We start from the raw sequence: 22,264 nt of genomic DNA, 5'->3' as shown, positions 1-22,264 counted from the left end.
TAGTGCAACGACTGCAGATACATTAGGGGATACCATGGGTTAAGTAGAAAATATCCCAATGCAACGCAAGCAAGCGAAAACGGATCAACACATACAGGACGCCAAGTAAAGTCGGAGAGAAATAGATATATACAGCCACACTGAAAGACAGGTAGGCTGATAAGCAAACAGATACAGATAGATAGATAGATATACGCCAAGTAAAGAAGGAGAGAGATAGATACATACAGCCAGATTGAAAGATAGGTAGACTGATAAAGCAAACAGATACAGATAGATAATATACGCCAAGTAAAGACGGAGAGAGATAGATACATACAACCAGACTGAAAGATAGGTAGACTGATAATCAAACATAGATATGTTGGACTGACGCCGGCTGCTGACTCCTTAAGACTCCCAACAGTATGTGAAGATCCTCTGGGTAATAAACATGACGCCCTGGCCTTCCCTCCAAGACAAGAGTCTCCTTCACTCCCACACACACACACACACACGTCATTGCTGCCTTCTCGTTCCCCCGCATGATAGCTACCATCTCTCCCTCACGTCGTGGCATCAACCCGTCCGCCTTGCCCGTCGACAATCTCAGCTTCCTTGATCACCACACTGTCACTCATACGGTTGGCAGGAGAGCACCGCCCCGGGGCGTCGGGTCTTACTTGTCCCACGGGGTTCTGATTCCCGGCTCCAGCAGACGCAGATGATGAAGACCTGACGGTTCGCCTGTAGTTCCTCCTCCTCCCCGACCACGCCAACACCACCCCAATACGGACTCTGTCAGTTTCATATTTCCACTACCAGGGGTGTTACCTCATACCAACCACTTGTGTACGAAGGTGCGAACTCTTGAGTGTCATAATCTTGCCTTCTACCTGATGATCATCCCAAAAGGCTAGGCTTTTGTACCCGACGGGTCGTATCGTCGCACTCGTTCAGTCGCGCTCAGAGGTAGGTAGCGACGCGTCGTACTCTAGCTCAAGACCCGCACCGTCGTACTCAAGAATCGTACCATCGTGTTGGAAGAAGGGGGGGGGGGGGGGGGTAAACACCTCGTATACAGCCGGCTCATGAATCGTCCTCTTCCTCCACAACACGTGCATCAAGTGTGCTTTGTGTGGAGCCTCAAGCCTACATCATAATGAAGTGGGTCACATGTGAGGCGGCGGGCCAGCAATAATAGCCACCAGAGTGGCCCGCATCACCATGCCATACATAGACGCCTCCGGATCCTTACCCTAAATTCATTCAATAGGGGTTAAGACAGTGGGGGTCTTATGACACGCTTTAACGACCTCTCACCAGCTGGTTAAATATGTCAACATAAAACCAACTTATATATATATATATATATATATATATATATATATATATATATATATATATATATATATATATATATATATATATTATATATATATATATATATATATATATATATATATATATATATATATATATATATATATATAATCCTCCCCTCTCGCTTTTTTTTTTTTTAATTTTCCAAAAGAGGGAACAGAGAAGGGGGCCAGGTGAGGATATTCCCCAAAGGTCCAGTCCTCTGTTCTCAACGCTACCTCGCTAATGCGGGAAATGGCGAATAGTATGAAAGAAAAGAATATATATATATATATATATATATATATATATATATATATATATATATATATATATATATATATATATGGGAAGTAACAGTTACTTACGAAATACTGCACTTAATTCTCCCCTTGATCAGAGGAAGCAGCACTTTATCCCCCACGATTAACACTCCATCTACATTGACAGGGGAATACATGAAGGAAACCCAGAAAATTAGGATATGATCCATGAAAAAGTTATCCATTGGAACACAGTAAAAGTACCCTACACCCTTAACCTACCTATATCTACACATACATACAAACATGCATACACATTATATATATATATATATATATATATATATATATATATATATATATATATATATATATATATATACATACACACGAGTGAATGAGTGAAGGAAGGGTTGAAGCTTCACTATCCATTCCACAAAAAATGGGGAGGGGGGAATATACTCCCTGGAGGCAACAGACAGATACAATAAAAAACAAGGACTAACAAATAACACTGTAACTGGTGCTCTTGCCTCGGGGGTCACGACCGATGTGCAGCAGGTTCACAACGCTACCCGAGCCTTTACCAGGCACATGCAACATTAAGGTTCAGGACGCCCAGTGTGGTGCCTTGTGTAGAGAAGTCCTAGGAAAGGTACGGGTCCTGAGGCGTCCCATGAAATGCATGATAATGACACGACTGCATGTCTGTCAAAGCCACGGGTCTAGGGCTGTCGTCCACACATGGTATGACAACGCCAGGACTGCTCGTTGAAATCCCCCCCCCCCCCCATCTCTCCCTCCACGACACCCCTGAGAGATAAGGGACTCCAAGGAACTCAAGTGAAAGGCCCTTCGTTTCTAGGTTACCATGCGAGCCCACACTGGGAGTACGGAGATATCACCGAACAAACTGATAACGTGACCTCCACAATACAGAAAATATACTGATTTAATGTTTTTTTTTTTAATATATATTTATCTATTCTTGCTGTCATCATCACAAAGGACAGAAGGAAAGCGAAATCCAATGTCAAAAAACTTTTAAACCCCCAGATCATGGGGTTCCCATGACGTTCCCCAACCCCAGAGCAAGGAGTTACCAAACACATAACTCAACCCCAAAGCATGGAGTTCACAAAAAGCTCCTCAACCCCCAGAGCATGGAGTTACCAAACACATCGCTCAACCCCAGAACACGGAGTTACCATTGCATCTCTCAACCCCAGATCACGCGTTAACTCCAGCTGTTTATGACGTCAACGAGGCCCTTAAAAAAAAATGACAAAAACGTTCCCTCGCCTGGAGTTCACCAGGGGGACGGTCCATTTGCATACGTAACACAGTTTCGCCTGGCGGTCCGGATCTTTTCCAGAATCCCTGATCTGATCAACTAACTCTTTGTTCTGGCGCTCCGCGGAGGAGCCTCTGTCTGGAAAGATAAAGTTAAGTGTCTTTTAAGTTTTAACGTCACTTCCCCTTACGAATGGGAGAACCCTTAGCCAAGGCTGGCGTCGCTTCACCTTCACGACGCCAGCCTGTTTCACAGCCGTCCATTTTGGCGTCCAGTCTGACGAGAGGACCAAAGGTATTCTTCAGAGCAACCTGATCCACAACCGGGGAAAGGATTATCTTGCTTCTCCCTGAAGGATAATAAAGTAAGTGTGAAAACCCTATTTATATTCAAGGACCAGAGCGCACCGTGTGGGACAGTCACCTCTCGAATGGAGGCACAATGACCTCTTTCCTTAAACTTTCGTCCAGACATATCACTGGATGAAGAGGAGAGGAGAGAGGTTATCGCACTTCCTTTCAGTAAAGGATCGCTGTGCCTCACGGATAACGACGTTCTTGCAATGATTACAGAAAGTGATAAATGCTGAATGGGGGAGTGGCAGGAAGGGGAGATTTTCCACGCCCGATATGCCGGATCCCTTGCCTACAATGGCCTCAGAACAGCTGAACCTCTTACCTTAAGCTTTCGCCGAGAAATACATATCAATTAAAAGTATTTTCTTTTTTAATGTTGGAGGCTCCAGTCACGGTATAAAAGTCCACGTCAATGCCGGTCCTGAATCGAAATATGGACTGGAAGAAGAGGTCGTCTTAGAGGTAGACATATACAGTGAGCAGGTCGTCGAAAGAAGCAGGGGATTACTCCCAATACAGACCCTAACAGGAAATCAAGCAAGGCTCGTGTCGATGTGAAAGGGTACTTTTATAGTACAAGGATACTGGATCAATGGATGATACTGAGTTACGTTGAACGTGGACAGCTGAATTGTGGTGAGTGTGGACAGAGTAGAGGTTTAGGGAGGTGTATGACTGAAGCGAAGGTTCAAGACATGGGCTCCCACGAGTGAAGAATTTTCTTCTCGTGCAGTACAAACTCTTAATTACACACGCCCCCATGCTTTGTTTCATGTATAATTAGATAAATGAATAAATGAATAAGAAACTGCCCGCATTCTGAGCTAAATTCGCCACGACTCTGACAACGTCAGTGTCATATCTATCCTGGGGAGGTAAACAAATGGATCGGAAATAAACACAAGTGTTGCTCCAACACTGTGTTGAGGAGGTGTGCCCGCCTTCCCTGGCCAGACGGACGCTACAGCAGCCCAAGAGGCACGAAAATAATGCAACCACGCGCTGTGGTACATGACCAAGGCTGGCTGAACGATGCGTCTGGCAACCCACCCTCAGCGGTGGCTGGGCAGTGGTACAGCAAACGGTACAACTTGCCAGTCACTCCCCTAAGGGATGGGGAGGTACACCTTGCCTGCCTCTACCCATGAGGTGGGTCTGGGAGGCTTGGGGAGGTAAAACTATACTCCCCAGAGAGACGTATATCCCGGGACGATGAAGCACACACATACGACCACTTCTGCTCAATGACGCACTACCTACCTCCCCCACCACACTCTACCAACCCTCCTGCTACCCATCACAGTCTACCAACCCTCCTGCTACCCATCACAGTCTACCTACCCTCCAGCTGCCCACTGCGCACTACCTACCCTCCAGCTGTCCACTACGCACTATCTACCCTCCTGCTGCCCACCACAGTCTACCAACCCTCCTGCTGCCCACCACTCTCTACCTGCCCTCCCGCTGCCCACACTGCCCTATACACACTACACCACCAACGGGAAGACCTTTCCGCGCATACACACGGTTCAACCAAGCACACAAAAGGAAAAGAAACAAAAAAACACACTCACTTAAGACAAATAAACGCATATACATACAAGTAAAGCATACAAACACACGCACCATTAAACTCCAGAGCTTCATTAACAGAGATGACAATAGTACCCTCCCCACATGACCCACTAAACGTGGACAACAAAGACACCTACGATTTCAACCAAATCCCAGTTCCTGGCAAGCGCTTCCCCAGCCGAGTAATACACAAGAAGCAGCTACTGGCAGCCCGACGAAGCAGCAACAGCAACAGGTCTGGATGGATGGCCTAGAGAACACGGGAGAGTGTGGGGGTTGGGGGGGTCGTCTGCAGGTGAGACATACATGGAGAGTCGTATGTAGGCTGCACACACACACACACACACACACACACACACACACATAGGGGTCATCTGTAGGTTCCACGCACACACAACTATGGAACAGGGGTCATCTGTGGACTGCACACAAACACACACACACACAGGGTCGTCTATGGTCTGCATATTGAACAAGTGACCTACATACCAACTCATTAAATATCTACGAGCCAGAGCCTGGTTAGGTATATTTATCCCCTGCCTACGCAACGCCTCATGGGAAGAACCCCAACCCCTGCACATCCCATGGGACGTCCTGGGACACCATGATCTCTAATGGACGGGGGGGGACCTTAAGTCCCCGGATGAGCGAGGGACGACGCCCCGGGACACCCCCCGACCGTAATGCCGGGGAGTGGGGTGTCCTGGGCGGAGAAGGGAGGGATTAAGATAACCCAGATAGTGTGGGATATGAGCGGGGGCGGCCACAATAAGAGGAGTAACGAACGAACACACACACACACACACACACAATAACAACAACAATCTTCGTCATCATGAACAGCAGAGGCTGCAGTACCTCCGCTGCGCGCCTGCGCGTCGTGGACACGCGCGGGTTCCTTGGATGCCAAGTGCATTATGCGACGTCATCCCCTGAACCACCAACCACCGATATATTCAACGATGGTTTGATCACAGGGTGAAACGGGGGGGGGGGGGGGTTAAACATACAGTTTCAAGGGGGAGGGAGGGGGGTAAACACAGAGTTTCAGAAGTGGTCGACCAGCATAATCAACTGTAAAATTGTCGCGATTCAGGGGTGTGACCGACCGTGATCCATAGGGGGTGAACTACGGTGATTCACGGGGGTAAACTACCGTGATTTATAGGGTGTGAACTACCATGATTCACTGGGTGTGAACTATCGTGATTCACAGAGTGTGAACTACCATGATTCACAGGGAGGGTGTGAACTATCGTGATTCACAGGGTGTGAAATACCATCATTCAAGAGGATTCAGAACCACCACAGGACGCCGGGAGGAGTGAGGGGGGGGAGGGGGTTACGCCTACCCACCGGGCCCCCTCCCACTGGGGATCACACGGTCTCAAAGTAATTACTCATTCACAAGCGTCAGTCTACGTGTGTGCGTGTTACGCTTCCCCTCGTGCAACACACACACACACACACACACACACATCAGACGGTAATTACCACGGGGTAATCCGTCCACGGGTTACATCACGTCACCACGGGCGGTGGGTGGTGAAAACAGGACGTGTGTTCCGTCTGTCTGAATGATTACCAAAGGCTCGGTCTACGCCCACACTTCCGCCCCGACGTACATACTATAATACTAACCACCCCCAGCCTGCCACGCTGCCCCCCCCCCCCCAGCCTGCCACGCTGCCCCCCCAGCCCGCCAACCACGCTGTGAACGGCCTCAACCTCCAAGAGCATCGCCTCACATACCATTATCGCTTCACGTTCAGTCATGGCATGAACGGTGGTAACCTCCCCCAGTAATCGCTTCACGTTCCAAATTTGTACCGTGGGGGGACAATAACTTGCCCCTCCCCCAGCATGTGCCCCAGGTACCTAATCAGCTCCTCGGGTACACCAAGCTCCCTTCCAGGAAACCCCCAGGTCACCAGGTTAAGTACCCCCAGGTCACAAATCAGTTCCAGTGAGGTATACGAAGCTCCTCCAGTGGAAGGACGAGGTCACCAGATCACTCACCAGTCACCTTCCGCCCTCCTCCCAAGTCCCTGGTCAGCACCTGAAGTCAACCCACCCACCTACCCACACCCCCAATCCCTATTTCCGTCCAAGGTTCAAATTCTAATCCCATCACTGATGGTCCAACGTCTCGTATGAGGTTTCTCCAAGGTCCACTTTCTCTTAATACCTGCTCTATCATAGGGTTTCTGGAAGGTCCTCATCTCTTAAACAGGTGCTCTATGGGGGGGGGGGGGAGCTTCTTCCAAGGTCATTTTCCTTCAATGGTTTCAGGAGGCGCACATAGCAACCAAGACGGGTGGGACACCCTTATGAGGAGGGGGGTCGGTTAAATATATATTCCCCCCCCCCCCCCAGTGAACATAACGACACGACCCTAGCGTACTACCACAAGAGGCATTTCATCACGGCAACACGACCCGTGGACATCACAACACGACAGCGCCGACACCAGGCCATCACACCCAAAGGGGTCGTACCGTCGTGCTTCGTGTGGGCGCCGCACCGTCGCGACGTGTTCGATGAGGGGTTGGGGGGGTCGTACCGCGCGTCGGGGGTCTTTCAAAACCCCACTTACTAAAACGCGTCAAAGGTCAGTGGTCTTGTGGAGTCAATCCTCTCCCTCAGCTGGACTCCGCGACGAGACACGCTTGCTGGGTAAAGGTGAACCCTAAAGTTACACAAGACCTCACACACAAAAAGAAATGGCCACGTAACATTGCAACAGGCGATGAGGGGATTTTCTGAAGCCCAGGGTTTCTATACGACACTTTAACGACCCTGCTGTCCTTAACCTTGTTCCTACGTCACCGTTAATGGTCCTTTAACTCAACGGTGGCACGCCCCCAAGTTTACCGATTTTTGACCACAACGGCCGACACACATGCTCCGAGGAGAAAAGATTATGGAGAAAGGAAAAAAAAAAAAAAGATATACGGGAAACCCAGACACCTGAATGAGGGGGTGGCACTACAGGCGTACATGGGGGGAAAGGCAATTACCATTAAACCTAATGGTCTTTTATATGGTCATCTGTTGCAGGAGTTACAGCACCCTACGCTCCTAATACCCCACATATGAAGACAGGATTATGAAGACGACGTTATAGCTCGGAACGGGAAAGAGAAAAAGTATGGGAGGGGGAAACTGATATGGAAGGAGAGGAGTGTAACAGAAATACGTGTAACAAGAGAAAAAGAAACGGAAAAGAAGGACGAAAATGATCACGACTGAAATAAAATAATCAAAACATCCATTCATCCCAGACATAACCAAATCAAGTCACACACACACACACACACACACACACACACACACACACACACACACACATACACACACACACACACACAAAGGAGAGCAAGGCATATATCTGGACTTCAAACATTGCGGTGATATAACACACACCTACCTCACGTCTCCCAGGCCCGTCTCACCCAACCCCTACGAACCTGAAAGGAGAGAAAGACCTCATGGTCAGTGACTGTGGTAACTGGAAATCAACTTACAAGGTTTCTATGACGTATTGGGCAACGCAATGGTAAAGGGCATAAGGCAGCTCACCAGGGTCCAGGCTTGAAGCCACCAATTTTCTTGTGTCTGTATTTGATAGATCTTAAATGACGAATTAGCCCCTTAGAGCAAGAAGATACGACCATGGAGCACGAAGGTACGACTCTGGAACACGTAGGTAATGATCCTTGGGCATAATGGCACGACCCTTTGGTACGGTACACTGACCTCTGACCTACACAATTCAAGGTCAGGTCTAAGAGCCGTGCCGTCGTGCGCAAGAGTTTAAAAGTTACCACGGCAACAGATAGGTGCCCCCGAGCGCGGCAGACCCCGAGGATCATCTCCCATCATACACAAAACTTCAACTGTTCGTTGTGTACATTTAATAAGAACAAATTAAAAAAAAAAAAAAAAGCAAATGTGTCAGTGCTATTTGCCAAGATAATTTATCATTTATGTAAATCATCATTAGCTAGCTTCACACAGGAAGGAAAATTCGGGAAGAAAAAAATTCTAATTTCGGCGTTAGCACACAAACATCATGTACACACACACACACACACACACATTGTGTGTGTGTGTGTGTGTGTGTGTGTGTGTGTGTGTGTGTGTGTGTGTAAAGAATTCTTTAATATAATCATAAAAAGAAAATTTAAGTCTGACCCACACTAGCCTTATAATGAGGCTAACCCCACTGGGCGACCTTGTTCACATACACTACAAATCAAGACAAAACTGTCCCATCCTATCCAGAGAACCTCATTCCTCCTGGTGACTCACACACACACACACACACACACACACACACACCACACACACACACTGACTTAATACACTTGATGTGAATGTCGGTCCTGCAAGGTCCCGGAGACAGGGTTCGGTTAGGGTTCTAGCGTTAAAAAAAAAAAAAAAAAGTCGACGGACGGGATTTCTCGGTTATTAACAACGCAGGGTACAGTGTAAAGCAACGTGAGACTAGTAGGGACTGGTATTGCTGGGGACCGACATGGCTTGACCCTCGTGTACGCTACGAGCAGCCGGTGAACGCAGCTTGTACTATCAGGGTGATACGATCATACATACAGTTGGTTCAATAATAACTATAAAGTCATCGGGAAGTGTATTTTCACGTTCAACATACGATCATCTTTCTAAAAATCAAACTGAAGCTACGAGAGAATGTTAACACAACATCAGAGGTGTGTGTGCGTTAATCAAACAGCACTTTTCTGTTAGGTCTTCTACAGCTACACAAAATAAGCAAGCTCAACGCATGATAGTTGTCGTAAATAAAGAACAAATGGCCAGGAGAATGTCACAAATACATTCTTCATACGAATGTGACACATCTCTATGGTCTAGTCCCTTCACAACCACAGATGACTACACAAAACACGTACTGTACATAACTAAATACAACAAAAACACGACTAACTTTCATACATTTTTTTTTGAGGAAGGGGAATTAATCTGTGGTCACCAGATTGTCACATGCATATTCCAATATGTATAGAAATTTGCATAATTTACGCTTAATCCACAGTTAACCCCAAGAGGATTTCATTATAAAAATCATACGCATCCACGCGGAAAGAACACAACACGAGAGTAAAATTACCCCCACAACACACATACACAACACGAGTAAAACTACACCCGTAACACATCACAACACGAGTAAAACTACACCCGTAGCACACATACGCAACACGAGTAAAACTACCCCCGTAACACACATACACTACACAACACGAGAGTTAAACTACCCCCGTAACACACACACTACATCACATATAAGGGATCACATGTGTAAAGTATCATGTCCTCCACTGCTTAAAAACACGGGCTTATTAAAGTCAAGGCGATCCCAAGTCTTTATTTGAAAGGGTAAACATCTCTTTCTCCTTAATTTTCTTAATCCATGCGTCGAAAAGCATAGCCATAAAGCAACAGTACTCTGCCACATATTACTTACTTGACTTATAAAACTGTCCCAATCCAAATTCCAAACTTGACCCTATTACCCTACGCCGCAGTGTTGGCTCACTTTCCCCTCTTCTACGGGGATCACTTTAGTTTTTGCTCCCGAGGGAAGGATGCTCGCGTGCTCACACCACTAGCTAGACCGCGCAATACTCAGCAAGCTGCTGCGTCTCATGGTAACTGCGTGGCCGAACGTTGGCAAATTAAGGGCAGGCTGTTTTGAGAAATGCTTCTTTCCCTACATGTCGAAGCCTTGAAACTCTTTACCTTCTCATGTATTTCGCAATAACTATGACCAGGAACATTCTAAAAGGGCAGATTTTTCCCTTCCTCCATAATTCTTAAATATTTTCCCTTGTCCTTTTTTTTCCGTTTCATAATTCTAACTTCAATCAAGGCGGGGTCTTGATGTGGACTTATGTCTGTCATTGGCCCCCTCAACATAAAAAAAAGAAATCTTTCATACCGGACAAATCTGGATCATTGTAATTATGTTAGAAAACAGAAAGATTGACAAAATAAATAAATACATAAACACAAGTTTACTCGGATAATAAAATGTTTTCAGGTTACAAAAAGTCCAACTGACTCAAATGTAAAACATAGGCACTTTCACAAAGACAGTAAGATCCTTGGACACGACCCCTATCAATGGTTGTCTTTCAGAGCCCGGACATCATACCCAAGGGTCGTATCGCTGTGCTTAAGTGGTTAAGTAAAACATCGACACTCCCACCACACTGACATCTTACACCCTACAAACACGTGTTCCCATTGTTTCCCGCCACGCTGACCGTAATTGAGGCAAGTGCCCACTAGACTATCACTTGGTTCCACCGAGCATCACACGACATCCCTCATCCGCCACCATCTGTCTCCTCCACACCACCACCACCATCACCACCAGGCCCAATCTGAAACATTAAATGTCGCATCCCACAGCTGCTTCTGACGACTAAGTTCAAAACTTCATTTTCTGTTTTATGTCTGTTTTAAGTCCATGCCTTCAATTGAAAGAGAGAACCAAATTGCGAATACAGAACGTCATGAGTCTGAAAGAAAGTGCATACAAACGATAAACTTGCACTATCCTTACAAGCTTTAAAATCCCAAAGGCAGAAAAAAGTGAATAAATAGGCCGTGTCTTGTTTTACAGGATGAGTGTGGTGTCTGTTTACTCAAAACATAGGATCAGTATTCCCACAGAAAACTTGTGGGAAAACACATCCTTCCTACCCGGGGTCGTAATACCCTATATATGCAAATTCGTTGTTACCTCTTGTATGTTCACTAAATCTTCATCCCTCCAACGCAACTGGAGGACGACCCTCGAGCACGACGGCTTTTGACCTCACCCTAAGGGTCTGATCAAAGGTTCGTTCCGTCGTGCTTACAGGTCCTTCTGTCGTGTTCATTGGTCGTTCCGTCGTGCTCAAGCGGATAAACTCTCCAACGAACATCAAGGCACACACCTCTTGCGTTGCTTTCAATCCACGCCAGATCTAACCTCATCACTTTCAGCACTTCATGTATAAAATTGCCAACGTCTGCGTGTGTGCGTTGGAGTTAATAACACCACCTCCTACCTTCCCTTCAGGAACTAACTGCAAAATAATGACGTTGGGAGCATGGGCAGCAGCGGACCGCGTGCCTCCGTAAACAAGACCCTTACTCACCGCTCACGTAACCTCTCCCTGCGACGCGCCTTGGTGGAATCCATCCCCGCCTACCCACCTCCTCTCTCTCTCTCTCTCTCTCTCTCTCTCTCTCTCTCTCTCTCTCTCTCTCTCTCTCGACAGACGACCACTCAAGCTAGCTTGCATCAAGCACACTTATATTCAAGCTTGCTTGCTTCACCAAGCACTCACCTAAGTTTGCTTGCTTCACCAAGCACTAATCTAAGTTTGCTTGCTTCACCATTCACTCACCAAAGTTTACTCGCTTCACCAAGCACTCTTATTTCAAGCTATCTTAATCAAGCACTTATTCAAGCTTGCCTACTTTACCAAGCATTATCATTCAAGCGCGAATGCTTCACGAAGCACTCTTATTCAAGCTTATTCACGCCAATACATTTTCTTATGACAATGAATTGGCACTGGCATCATACGTATACCTCAATAGAGGCCATGTCGACTGAAAGACACTCTATTCAAGTCAGTTTTACGGAGAATTTATGCGTGAAAAGTAAATGACATCATAATACGAAATAAAGTTATCTATGCTTCTAAGAGCATCTAGCTTTATCAAAACGTACTTGAAAATATTATCCACCATATAAGGTGTACAACATAATTAGATCTTTAAATCCATTGATCTAAGGAAGCCAGAGAGATTGATGAAGATGGATGGAGATGGAGGAGGGGAAGTTATGAGAAGGATGGAATGCGGGAATCTATGAGGAAGTGAGGGAAAAAAAGGTAATAATCTAGAGCAGTCAACACATGTTGTCTAGTGTTACGTGTAAGATGGGGAGTGTGTGTGTGTGTGTGTGTGTGTGTGTGTGTGTGTGTGTGTGTGTGTGTGTGCTGTAAGTCTTAGGTTGGTATAATATCTTTAACCATCGGATATTGACCACATAAATAATTAATGAAAACAAGGAAAAAACACGTTACAACTTGTTCAGCTACATTCATAGAATTACAATAATTCTTTTTTAAAATGTCCATTGTCAGTTTTCACAGATACCGTATTCCTGAAATCCTTTCAAAGCATTTCCTCTTCCAACAAACTAATCATCATTAGTCATACGAAGTTGATAAACTATCACCCAAATTCCTCACTGTTATCTTATCAACCTACTTCAAAACTTCACTCTATTTCTAAATATTTCTTTATACTTAACATACATGAAAATACCACTGAGGACCACACTTGAACAACCGGGAAAGGCAGACTTACATAATTGCTACTATAGCATTTTATGGATAAAATTTTCAGAATCGTGATTCAGTTAAATATTTACACTTGCTCTGCACTAGCGTTGCCCCAATCATAAATAAAATTCCACATTTTACAACATTACTGCAACAAAATTTCAAAAATAGTTGTTCATGATTCTAAATTATAAGCAAACCCATTTCATGGAGCTGCAACCAGTTAAAGTCATAAATTAATCAAGGCACCCAGTTCCGTATCATTACTTGGAAGCGGGACATTATATCTAAGCGATACCCTTTCAATATGTATTTATCGAGTATGCAAATTCACCTCTACGTGGACTATAATGTTCCTTTCAATGGTGCTCAGAGAATTTAGACTTCTAAAATAAAATACATAACGTTTATAATCAATCGGTTTCCTATCGGGTATCACAAAAAAAGATATACAAGAAACGAGGACCAGCAAATGGTAGGGAGCATTCATTATCACAGTCTCCAGTGCAGTAAATATAGTCTATCAAACCTAGTACCCAGTGAACTTAATGCAAAGCCAATATGGGATAGCCGACCACTCTCGTCCCAGACCGTTCGATAATAACAAATGAGGTGATGAGTAGGAAAAACAACGTCTCTCTGTTTATACCATTCTTGCCTTAAAATATGCAGATAAACACAATCGATAGCTGTCGACATCCACACACAAAAAAGAAAAAACTTTAAAAACATGAGATCAAACATTCACTTCTGTTGTTCAAAAAGTGAACAAGTAATTCTAATGATAAAAAACGCAGAATGCCTTTGATCACGTTAAACTATTGTCGTCAGTCATTTGCTCAGAGGGAATACACGATGGGGTGAAGCAAAGCCTCATCCCAGCCTGGTCTACAGAATCATGCATGCTACATGCTCCTGACTCGGGTTATGCCGCAAGAGGGCACACCAATCAGCACCCACCTACTCTCCTGGTGGAAATTTGAAGCTTTACGGGAAGAAAATGAATTTACACTAGCTATTGACTATTAAGAAAAGAAATATATACATATACATACAATCCTCGTTAACTGAAAATCCTTTGTTCTCAACATTTCTACACAACGGACCCACCAGAAAGGTTTATGTGAGCATCGGCATGTAGCTCGTCTGACGCCCACCTCCACTCCCTCCCAGGAGGGAAATAGCAGACAGTTTATGGCTTCGAATGAAAGACAGACTACACATCTTGCTTCTGTCATTGATGTTACTTACAAGAGATTCGTCAGGCTTAGCCTGTCACAACACAATCCCCCCAGCCCCTGCTCCTTTTCTTTAATTACTCCCGGAAATAAAGAAAAAACATCTAAATCTGTGATGAATATCGTGCGTGACGCAATATTGTAGAAACACCACCTGTTTCAGTCACCGCTGCCAACTATGACTCGTATGTGTACTTATCTTACGTAAGATGTCACATCTGGTCGGAGAGGCTGGCATATTTAAGTAATCATCCCAAACGTCAATCGTATTGTACAACCGGGAGCACTAACAAATGCACGCTCTGTAGCTCGATGTACACTATAAATGTCGCTTTTGTAGGTAATAGAAGTTTCCAATATAATTAAAGCACACGTACGTGAGTTATATATATATATATATATATATATATATATATATATATATATATATATATAAAACAAAAGTTCAGTGTTTACACTGAGATAACATGTATGGGTACGAACAAGTCGGCTTCTGACAAAATTAGACCAAGATGCCTGAAACTCACCTCTTAAAACTTCACTTTCTATATATATGGGCGGTGATCAATAAAATGGCAGCACACAATCCCATCAGTTGATTAAAGGATGAAAATTGAAACTATCTCATCAAGTCACCTCATACAATTCCCTATTTCCAGCACCAAAACCGAATTTATGTCGTCGAAATCTCAAGCCTCTTTTTCTGTTACGAGTTTTAACAAGTAAATTCTGGAGTTATCCGTATCCGTAAAACGAACAACGGTCTGTTCATGTGTGCACAACCTATAGGAAAATAAAAATCGCCGGAGTAGAGCGCGTAACCTTCACCCTCTCAGGTCTGAGACAAGACTGAGGCCTCAGGGATGGCGGACCGGAGCCCCCGACCCCGTAATAGTGTGGAGAACGGTCGGTCACTCCCACCTGCCACCTAACTTACAGCAACACACCCACAGCTGCCTGGAATCCTATCTCCCTTCACAGGCAACGCACTCTTACTTCATATGCAACCTTAACCATATTTCCTCGACATAACCAATGTTCACTAAACCCCCCAAAATCAATCATTTATATATATTTAAACAGAATACCCTCGGCTGCAGCCACCATTCCCCAGACGTACCAGTCTTCGAAGCTGCTGATTGGATGTCGCATTCTTAGCGACTTACCGAGAACCGATCTCCCACTTTCTCCCCATAAACATAGTATATAAAACATCAAGTCGCAAGAGACTTATGTGGATGAAATATCTATATAACATTTCGCAGCAGTAATTATGATACAATCGGAGCGTGACGTAAATTTTCCATTTACCAGGATAAAAACCCATTATTTTAAGTCTAGGTAACAAATGCCGCTCCAATCTCACCAGCAGTGGTGTTCGAAGCTGTTCACTGAGAAATAAACTTTAATCTGTTCTAAGGAATAACTAATGCTGAAAATTCTAATTACAACGCAAACACTTCAATTTTCAACCGAGAGAGCAAACACTGTTACAGACTAACAAAGAGAAAGACAAACACGGTTTACAAAAGGACACACACACACACACACCACTGGACGAAGAGCCCCATTCCACATACTGCGAACAATTAGCACCGTATCTTAACCTCACCCCTTGTGCAAGAATTATTCAATACACCTCACCACCCTGCCTCCACAGCTCCCTAAATAGTTTGTAGTTCTTCTCTGTGGCTCTTTATGAAGTGTATAACGTCACGAGCTATGAATCAGGAGGACATGTAATCGAATCCCAAAACGGGATGCCAGTCTTTCGTGGCAGTTAATTCACAATAGCTTTATTATCACTTAAACTATCATTATAATTAATACTATTATTCTAGAACACAAAACTGAGTAATGACTGATTATGTTAGGTGGTTTTAAACTCGTTGCCTTGTCTATATGTAACAAGTCTTTATGAATGTACACACACACCCCAGCCTGGGCCTGGTACCCACTTACTGACCACTCCTATGTGCAGGGTGAACACCTGGGCTGGATGTGGGCCGACTGCCACACCCCAGGATTCGAACCTATGCGGGGTCCGACCCCGGGCTGGCCTGTGCTGACTTCATGGTCGGTAACGCTGACGACTACACCATGGAAGAGAGAGAGAGAGAGAGAGAGAGAGAGAGAGAGAGAGAGAGAGAGAGAGAGAGAGAGAGTCCTTGAACCTGTGATTGAACACCTGCTCATATTATTCAACCATGAGCCACAACGTTGATGTTGCCAAGGAAGTCGCCCGCCTCGTAGGTGACTGTTACTTGCTCACACTGTACCATAATAATTCATCGACACTGGCAGAGGCGCACAGACTCCCGTCGGACCCCGGACTCTCTGCGTTATTTCAATTACAGTCCGATACACCGAGTATAAGGTCACCTCACAGACAATAGCCCTGTTCAGCTGAAAGCGGGATTTCTGAGTGTACCTAGCAGCTCAATACCAACACAATCTTGTGTGTATATATATATATATATATATATATATATATATATATATATATATATATATATTACATCACAGGACATTATCATTATTATATAACCTCAGGAACCCCAATCATGTGGCTACTTCAGGTTCAGGGTTGTGTTCCACGGAGAAACAGGGAAATGATGCAGTCCTTCTGGAGTATAAAGAAAGAAAGAAAAAAAAAAGTCCTTCAGAAGACTTGACTCCTTTTCGTCCGCTGAAGTCAAATGGCACAAACTCAACAAAGGTGACCTCTCGTTCGCAAGGTGACCACTTGCAGGTGGAGTCCGGTAACTCACTCTCTCTCTCTCTCTCTTTATATATATATATATATATATATATATATATATATATATATATATATATATATATATATATATATAAACACACACACCAGGTATTATCGAACAAAGCCTGCTTGTCCGCCAGTAAATAAAAAAGTCACATCTGGCAGGCAGGCAAAAGTGCGTACTGTCTTGCCCAAAAACACATCAATTCACAATCATTCATCTTTCATATGTTCGTTCTTTAATTTTCTAATCACTATTCAACCAAGAGGTTGAATGGTCAGACACAAGTTCACCGCAATTATTCATTCTGCCTCGGCGTTTCACCTTATCAAAATGTACGTTCTTGGTTAGAATGCATTTTGGGTGAAGCTTTTGATATACCTGTGCATTCCTGGAGATGCCTCTTCGAAGGCGATACGTCGAAGTAAAATGAACCATTTCGATATAATGGCGAAAAGAAAATATCCGGTTTATTTGTCCATCTTGCAATGGGGGCTCGGTATGCAGACAGAAGTGAAGGGAGTGTTGAGGGTGGTGGTGTAGTGGTGGAGGTTCTCCGGAGGGAGGTGGGAGGCTGGGATAGGCAAGACCTGAGGCCGGAGACATGGATGATTCCCTCACTTGGTACCAAGAACGCCCTAGGCTGCCTCTGCCTCCTCCACCCTCGCCAGACTCCTCACACACCTGTCTCTCATACACAACCACATTTCCCACCACCACAGAGCGACAGACTGGGAACCAACACAACCCGATGATTGAAACCAGTACGTCAAAAGGACGCAAAACATTGTCTTCGTGTGGAAAAACGCCTGCGAATATAAACAAAAAACAGTGAGTGGCTATACCCATTCAACCGTCTCTTAGCAGGAGGGACGTACTTTCGAAACGACAGGGGCCAAGTAATCCTAATTCCAGGGGAGGCGGAGGGGGGAGACAAGCGAACTGCCAGCCTTTCCAGTCACACGTCCCAGGTTTAATTAAAAGCTGACGGCTTATCTGTCGCCTCATGACGTGGCGCGGCAACCTGACAGCTTATCTGCGGTCTTTAGAATAGCGGTGCAACAAACCTGACGGCTTATCTGTCTTGTGATGTTGGCGTGTCGACCTTAGTGTCTGCAGGCGGGAGTTTGTACAGACATGTGGCCCATTGTGTTTCTAAAGACGTGTAGCCTACAGTCTGTTTCTGAGAGAGAGAGAGAGAGAGAGAGAGAGAGAGAGAGAGAGAGAGAGAGAGAGAGAGAGTAAACGGGGAGACTAAAAGCGAGGAATAGAAAAGGGGGAAAATGTGCGTCGATATAAAAAGACATGCACGGAGGAAAAACCTGAAAAAAAAAAAAATTCAGGGGGAGATAGACACATGAGCGAAATATGGGGAGGAAAAGATTGGGAGTGAAAGAGGCGAGAAGTACAAAGCAAAAATAGATTCGATGCGCGGAGAATAAAGCAAATGGCGAGGAGAGGGAAAAAAAAATATGAAGGGAAGGTTGGGAGGGGTAACGGATAAGGGAGATAAGAGACAAAAAGGGGAGAGAGAGAGAGAGAGAGAGAGAGAGAGAGAGAGAGAGAGAGAGAGAGAGATGGAATGGGAGAGGCAGTATATGAGAGGAAGAATGCTATGCACCAAAGGAAGGTGGAAAGTATAAGAAACAATGTGTCTGAGAAAAGGTTGGATGAAGTGGATAACACGGGTTATAAATGGAGAGGTACGAGGAGAGGGAGGAACAATAGGTTATGGATGTTAAGGTAAAGTGACTAGGAAGGAAAACAAATCAAGGTTTCTAAGCAGAACAGATAAGCTAATGAACCTGGTACGAAAAGTATAAGATAAAACAGGAACCACCAACGCATGGAAAAACTACTGTGCAATCGATTCGTAAACTGGGTTCATTCAAGTGAGGTTTTAATTAACCATAGCATCTACCCCATACATGCGAAGTTAATTAACGCTACACCTACTACACACAGGTAAGGTTAATTACTTGTGTTCTGCCTCCACCCGCTACCGAGGACAAACCAACAGAAGCACCTCAGGGTCTGGTCTGGGGCGGCCCCGGGTAGGAGCACATAATTTATATCCACGCCCAAGTTTCACACCATAAAGCTGAGTTGCCTTCCTTTGCACAGATCTAAAACTCTCTCTCTCTCTCTCTCTCTCTCTCTCTCTCTCTCTCTCTCTCTCTCTCTCTCTCTCTCTCTCTCTGGTAGGTAGCACAGGTGGCAGGCAGACACCGTCCAGGGGTGGGTGTGCATCACTGGTACCACTACCTAGGTATCGGAACGGTCAGCGACGGCTCCGGAGCAAGCCCAGCAGCACTTTCAGTGGCTTTCGAGTCGTACTCCCTTGGCCCAGGGAGCTGTCTTTTCTCTTTGCCTGACCCACAACGTGGGCAGTTGGCTTTCAGTCCACAAACACGCAGTCTCTTCTCCTCGCACGTAACACCAGACGAGACCTCTCCCACGACTTGTTCTCCTTAATTCATGATCTCCCTATTGTGAGGGCTACGTGATAGCTCTGCCTTCTGGCAAAAATCTCGTCCTAAGCACCAGTAAGAACTATATATATATATATATATATATATATATTCCTAAGAGTCCACGGGGAAAATGAAACACGATAACTTCCCAAGTGCACTTTCGTACAATAATCACATCATCAGGGGAGACACAAGAGAGATATTAAATATAAAAGCCAGTTGATATACAACGAAGAGATGAAGCTAGGACGCCTGTCAGAAAGAGCTTGGCAAAGCCAGTCAGAGAGAACTTGACAAAGCCAGGCACGACACTTGACAAAGCCAGTCGAACAGTGAGTTAACGTAGAGTAATCGAGAAGTGTGGAACACACCACTACAGCCCTTGACCACGATGGCACGACCCTGAAAGTATGATGGCCTGGCCTATTCTTAACCTGACCCTAGAGAGTCAGGTCAAAGGGAACGTGCCCTACGACCGTATCGTTGTGTTCGTGGACCGCACCCCTCGCGCTCAATGAACGAAACACCTTGGGACAACAATCGCACCGCCGTACTAGAGAGGGAGGGTGAGGGACGAGGGGGATGTTAAAAAATCTTTTAATGGAGTGAGAGCGAGTCATAGGTCTGCCTGATCCCAGACATATGAACGTGACATTACCAGTGTTTACTAGTACCGTTCATTGTTTACTAGTATCGTTCAGTCTCGAAGGAGAAAAAAAAATAATCTTCAAACTTCTACACTATTTGACACGCAGTGTCCACCCTCTTAAAATTTGAGCGACCCTCTCTCCTTTACGTAGAAATAAGGTGACTAAAAAAAAAGATGCATCACCGAGACGACAATACACACGCGTGACGGTCATGGAATGGTCATGTGAAAATGACGAAAGTGCACGGGTCGTCCACGAGGCTGACACGCGAGGTGTCAGTAACAGAAATAAAGACAGTGCGTCAGCTACCGGCGGAACTTTCAGACAGTTGCGCCAGGATATCCTTCTTCGTAACTTGACCTTGTGAGCACAGAGGTTACGAAGACCCCTTGAGCGCGGTGGTACGTACGTACAACGCTCAAGCACGACGGTAGGAAGGGTGAGTCCCCCTTAATCAAGGACACCTATGCGAGCAGGACAGCGCGGCCCTCGGGTATGATGACGACTCACATGCAAGGGGTCGTGCCGTCCTACTCCTGGTCCTTCACGTTATCTGAATATCCGTCGCTGATATCAAAAAACCGATAACCATCACTTTCCCCACACTGTCCCACCCCAGCCACAGAGGAGGGGGGGGGGGGCGACAACACGACTATCTAGCGTCCGTAAACACCAAGACACACACACACACACACACACATGAATACTTTGAATTTCCATCTTCGAATCAGGAAAGTTTGTGTCTTGCTACGCAATAGTCATTTCCGACGTCGAAACCTGCGGTGGGCGGGAGACTCAGCGGTCCTGAAGACGTCTTTTATGTCAACTCCTGATCACTTCTACCAGGGCGTCCACACACATACAAACACACACACACAAGTGAAACACACCACCACTCAACACGCTGTGGTGATCACCACCACCTGCGTGGAGCCACGTCATGTTCTCTTTCCCCGGGGGGTTACCGGAGTCGTATGAAAAAAAACCTTGATAATGAAAACGAGGAAAGCATTATGTGCGTGATGAAGCATGGTAATGACGTCAGTCCATGTAGATCCCCAAGCGAGCGCTGTGCACCAAGACTAAAGCCGGATGTTGGTATGACGGACCCCAGGCTGGAGTGAGGGATGGTGCAAGGGGAAACACTGGCTCCCTTTCCGTTTATAGCCTTATCCCCCCCTCCTTACCCAAAAAGACACTCCTACACTATAAAACCATAAACGAATCTTTCTCTACACTTCCAAACACCCAATTGCCATCAACAAGTTGTCCGTAAGAGCAAAGCATCGATCAAGGACACTTGGTGCCCACACCTGAAGAAGGAGGCTCTTGATTTCAGTGTAACTGTACACATGACGTGCAATGAGCAGAGACGTGAGCAGATGAGGCGAATTCATCGTCTGTTCCCGGTGCAGCACCTCGCTTACGCGCGCAGGGAATACCCGTGATACTCCCAGGACTCATTTACCGTCGAAACTGAAAGTAAAAAGTCGAGTTACACATTCAGTAGGTTGGTCCTCGCTGCCACCCGACCACAGTGAAGTGGGTCTGGTTCTGCTGCTGCAGCAGTCACCGCAAATGTCATTGTCATTCAAGTTTTTGCGGCAATCTAATTAAATCACAAGAGCAGTAAATCCGCCATCATGGTCTGAAAGACCTGGATGTGACATATATATTTCGTTACACTGGATGTCGTATACGTCTCGTCACACTGGATGTGACATACATCTCGTTACATTGGATGTGACATATATATCTCGTTACATTGCATGTGACATGTATATCTCGTTACAATGGATGTGACATCTATCTGGTTACACTGGATGTGACATAATTTCGTTACACTGAATGTAACATAAACATTACTTTCTCACGGTTGCTAGCACCAAGCTACCGTAGTTGCTCCCATCAAGCA

At 45.4% G+C, this 22,264-nt stretch overlaps 1 protein-coding gene across 4 annotated transcripts in view; it reads right to left on the bottom strand.

The window, feature by feature from the left end:
* The window catches only part of LOC139763449 (transmembrane protein 268), a 102,924-nt gene that overhangs the window by 66,829 nt on the left and 13,831 nt on the right, over positions 1-22,264 (bottom strand). Inside the window, exon 2 of one of the 4 annotated variants that reach the window (XM_071689506.1) lies at positions 8,263-8,302. The exons of 2 other annotated variants lie outside the window; for them this stretch is intronic. The gene's annotated coding sequence lies outside the window, so the exon portion shown is untranslated. Of the gene's footprint in view, positions 1-8,262; positions 8,303-14,990; positions 15,312-22,264 lie in introns of those variants that run through there. One more of the 4 variants, XM_071689504.1, reaches the window with a different exon arrangement.

Source organism: Panulirus ornatus, chromosome 47 (assembly GCF_036320965.1).
Source record: "Panulirus ornatus isolate Po-2019 chromosome 47, ASM3632096v1, whole genome shotgun sequence".
Classification (NCBI taxonomy): Eukaryota; Metazoa; Arthropoda; class Malacostraca; order Decapoda; family Palinuridae; genus Panulirus; species Panulirus ornatus.
This window is presented reverse-complemented; position numbering and strand designations above follow the sequence as displayed.